This window comes from the organism of the source record quoted next, unplaced genomic scaffold (assembly GCF_019419815.1).
Source record: "Pyrus x bretschneideri cultivar Hongxiangsu unplaced genomic scaffold, Pyrus_bretschneideri_v1 Contig16, whole genome shotgun sequence".
Lineage (NCBI taxonomy): Eukaryota > Viridiplantae > Streptophyta > Magnoliopsida > Rosales > Rosaceae > Pyrus > Pyrus x bretschneideri.
The window spans coordinates 4,843,518-4,848,507 of record NW_025999457.1 but is presented as its reverse complement, the minus strand read 5'-3'; the positions used below and the strand labels follow the sequence as shown (position 1 = coordinate 4,848,507).

The following is a 4,990-nucleotide window of genomic DNA, read 5'->3' as shown; positions in this document are numbered from 1 at the left end:
ACTCTAGAAGATATATATGCAAGGTGTCACATGTGCATTATAGAACCTGAGACTTATTCAGAAGCAGCAAGTGATTTAGCTTGGCAAGAAGCTATGAATGCAGAATTGGAAATGATTGAGAAAAACAACACTTGGGAACTTGTTGAGAGACCTGCTGATAAACCTGTTATAGGTGTGAAATGGGTGTTTAAAACAAAATTAAATCTGGATGGAACAGTGCAAAAACACAAAGCCAGACTTGTAGCAAAGGGGTATGCACAGAAACCAGGAATTGACTACAATGAAACTTTTGCACCTGTGGCAAGGTTAGACACAATTCGAACTCTCATTGCCTTAGCAGCACAAAAGGGATGGAAGTTGTTTCAACTGGATGTTAAATCTGCGTTTCTGAATGGTGTGCTTGATGAAGAAGTGTATGTTGAGCAGCCTGAAGGTTTTGAGTTGGGAAATGCAGGTCACAAAGTCTACAGGTTAAGGAAGGCTTTATATGGACTTAAACAGGCACCTAGAGCCTGGTACAGTGAGATTGATGCTTATCTCTCTCTGTGTAAATTCAAAAGAAGTACAAGTGAAGCCACTCTATATACAAGATCTGATGAGGAAGGAGGATTGATAATTGTCTCAATATATGTTGATGACATTATCTATACTGGAAGCAGTGACAAGATGATTTGTGAGTTCAAAAGGGAGATGATGCAGAAATATGAAATGTCAGATCTTGGTCTCCTACATCACTTCCTTGGTATGGGGATATTACAAACTGATCAAGGTGTATTCATTCATCAAAGTAAGTATGCCAAATCTCTACTTGAGAAATTTGGTCTTGAAGATTGCAAACCTGTGTCCATTCCCTTATCTACTGGTAAAAAACTTAAAAAGGTGGATGGGAGTGAGTTGGCAGATGAAGGGCTTTACAGGAAAATAGTTGGAAGCTTGCTGTACTTAACAGCAACTAGACCTGACCTTATGTATGCTGCTAGTTTGTTATCAAGGTTTATGAATGGACCAACTAAGAAGCATCTGGGAGTGGCAAGAAGGGTACTGAGATATGTGCAAGGGACCCTAAACTATGGAATTGAATATGTGAAAGACAAGTCTGCAATCCTTGTTGGTTTCTGTGATGCAGATTGGGCAGGTAGTGAAGATGATAGCAGAAGCACTTCTGGCTATGCCTTCAGTTTTGGCAGTGGGGTATTTTCTTGGGCCTCTGTGAAACAAAACACAGTTGCACTGTCAACAGCTGAAGCTGAGTATGTTTCAGCAGCTGAGGCAACTGCACAGTCAATTTGGTTGAGATTTGTTCTTGATGACTTTGGGGAAATGCAAACTGAGGCAACACCTTTATTTTGTGACAACATGTCAGCAATCTCTATGGTCAGAAACCCTGTATTTCATCAGAGAACTAGACATATAAACAGGCGATATCATTTCATAAGGGAAGCTCTGCAAGAAGGGATGATCAATGTACAGTTCTGCAGAAGTGAAGAACAACTTGCAGACATATTTACAAAAGCCTTGCCAAAAGATAGATTTAATCAGTTGAGATTGAGACTTGGAGTGAAGCCAGTAAGCAGCTTAGGAGAGGCTGTTGAGATGTAAGCTGCATACAAGCTTAGTGTCGAACTGCAGATGACAATCCTGCAGAAAGAAGTGAAGAGAACTCTGATATCGAAGAAGTGAAGAACTTGCTATTTTTAGCAAGTAGCCGTTTGGTTTAAAATGTGCAACGGCTAAGTTTCTGTTTTTAGAACTCTTACAGCTGGGTTCTTATCTGGTTTTTTAACTGTACTGTGTTCTCCATCTTCTTCCAAGTGGATGGATGATATCCTCCAAGGTCAATTAATGACTGGAGAAGAGGTCCTAGGTTCCTAGATTATAGGTTCTGTTTTGTGATCTGAAAAAGTCTGATATAGTCCTTGTAAGGTTTTATGTTTTTCGGTTGTAATGAATAGAACACAGACTCTTGATTTACCAACTCTCTCTCTCTCTTGAAAAACTTCAGTTTTCTAAAAAGTCTATGATTCAAGATTCAATCTTTAACGAAGATTAATCAAAAATACAATGCCTGGTACCATTTCAAACAGAGAAACCAATTATGTTGGCGCGAGTCAACTATTGCATTTATTGTAATATTGTGAATCCCTTACAGTTAAGGATTTCTGAGTATATTTTTTTTGTGTGTGTATCTCACCATCTGATAAAAGAATACAATTTGAATTATTCAAATTCCCAAATACACTACCACTTCATTTAAAGGGTTTTTGAACTTCAAGACTTGAAAACGATTAGAATTTAATAAAAATATGACGTTAGATTACATATTGGTGTTAGTAACTTGCTTTGTTCATTGCCCTCCCCATAGATGGGTGGAACTGCTAAACTCCAGTATATCATTGGGGGTACATAAACGAGTCCTATGTGTGATGAGACTGATTTACACAGGACAAAGACCCGCATAGCAAGAAACGTTGGACAACAACTCCGCAAGCTGCTCTGATAGAGAATCAAAGCTGTTACAGGACCATATATTATTCTACACAAAGAAAACGGAGAAACGCCGGCAAGCCGGCCACCATGCATGTATTTTCTTCAATTGTCCTTGACCCTCAGGTGATCCAAGCAAGGGATCATGTAGGCAGCGGGGCTTGCCTGAAGTTCCATGAATTTCTCATACGTCATTCCAATGTACTTTGCTTTTTCGCCTTCCTTTTCTAGCAACTCTGGGATCGGTACGCAGGCGTGTCGAGTGCCGGTCCATGTGGTACGGCGATCGATATCCTAGTAGCTGTGTTGTTCACAGTTGCTCGATGCCATATACTTTTGTACTTGTCGTTTGTCAGAATCAGCATTTGATCTCCGACGTTAATAATAAAAGCGCCCGGGGCGGCATTCACCAAGACCCACTGATCATTGTACTTGACTTCAAGGCCACACATATCATTCTGAATAAGGAGAGTCACCAGTCCATGATCTGTATGAGGAGGAATGCCGATTGCCAGGTCGGGCTGTGGGCAAGCCGGGTAGTAGTTCGCTGCCAGAATTTGGCAGCCGCGATCCCAGTTCATGGCCTTGTTAATGTAATCGGTCTCCAATTCCAAACTCTCGGATATTCCATTCAATATTTTGGTTGCCACTGAACGGGTCCTTTTGCTGAACTCCAATGAAACTTCACTGTATACAGCAGGTTTGTAGAGTGAGTTGAATTCGGGGTGTGCGATGACCTTGAGATAATCCCTCCAAAGACGAACGTTGTCAATCGCGACGTTGAAGCTGGTGCCGCACTTGATTGGGTCCAACAGGTTCTTTGTATGGAACTCCTTCTTCTCCTCCGGTAGCTCAAAAAATCTTCGGCACACGTCGATCATTTCTTTCATCAAGCTCTCTGGTACACCGTGGTTGATCACCTAAGAGGCATCAAGCGCATGAAAATATTACTTCATGTTTTATATTAGCAATAACCATTTTGTTTGATAACTATTTTGTTTTTTATTTTTCATTTTTTTTGAAATTAAAATCTGAAAACTTGTGACTATTTCGGTTTTCAATTTAATATTTTTTTTAAAAAAATAAAAACTTGAAACGAAATAGTTATCAAACTACAATTTTATTAGTTAATTTTGCACCTGTTCAAGCATACATAATTAATAACAAGTGTGAATATACCTGAAAGAAACCCCATTCTTAGCAAGCTTTTCCTAGCTTCTGGATCATTTGTGCCCGTTCATCTGGGGAGGCAGAGGTGAGAAGAGCAAAATCAATGATGGGGATTGAGTGTTCTGGGTCGTTTGCATCTCCCTTATCGTTGGGATCCATGATGTAGGCGTACTCGGAAGTTACAGAAGTGAGAGCATCTGAGCCGGCTAAGGTTTTGATTGTCGCTACATTGGGCTCGGATGCATCCACTGAAGTCACTGTAGGTGCCATTGGTGGAGGGAGAGAGAAAGAAGCTGAGAATACTAGTCTTATTTTGTATATGCAGAAGGAAGGAGGTGAGGGAGAGGAAAGTTAATTGTTTGAGTGGTGTGGAGAAATATGGAAAAGGGAGTTGTAATTTATAGAGCAGGATGGCAGGATAATATATGGTTGACTCTACTAGTGAGAAATATTTACAAGGCAATCACTCTTACGGTCTTACTCTTACCCCATTAGCTGGAGGTTTGTGAATAAGTTGGCCAACGCTGACCCAAGTTTCAAATCTGTCGTTCAGCAAGAATAAAATATATATTAATTTGTTGTTAACCTACATGTATGGGCAATATATTAATTTTTATATTCTGTAAACTACATTTAAATTATTTATCTAATAGAAATGAGACATACTTATATTGTAGATCTTATTTCTATTCAATAGATGGTTTAAATGTGGTGAGGAAAACATTAGGGAGACATTTATTTAGACCGAATTTGTAATCATATGATGTGCTACTAATAAAAAATAAACTTGTTAATTAAGCACTGGAGTAATAAAAAGAATTATCAATGATCGCTTCATTTGATTTATGAAGTATAGTTTAACTTTAAACACATGGTATTCCTAGAATTACTCAATCTACAAAATGCAATCTCCCTACATCACCCTTTCCAATAAAAGTAAAGTACGCAATATATATATATATATATATATATATATATATATATATTATATGTCTCACTTCTATTATAAAGATGATTTAGATGTAGTCAAAAGTTTGACTAAAAAAAAAAGATGTGGTCAACAAAATATTTTTCCCAATATTTCCTATGCAATAATCATACTACTACTAGATAAACAATTAAACATGTGATATGATAGTTCACCCCAACATTCCCAATTTGTCTAACTGTTGCTGAGCAGTTTTTAGATATCAAATGGAACTCTCCAGAAGGTAATTTTGCCGCGGTCGATTTCCCCTATTTTGCAAGGGGTTTTTGGGATGAAAAAAAAAAAAAACAATTGCACGTTTCTTTTTTTGTTTTGAACAAATAATATTTCTTGTTTTTATTTATACCT

General features: G+C 38.2%; 1 pseudogene; it reads right to left on the bottom strand.

Annotated features, from left to right (window-relative positions):
* Positions 1-2,580: 2,580 nt before the first annotated feature.
* LOC125475676 lies at positions 2,581-3,969 on the bottom strand (annotated as a pseudogene).
* Between the last annotated feature and the right edge of the window lie 1,021 nt (positions 3,970-4,990).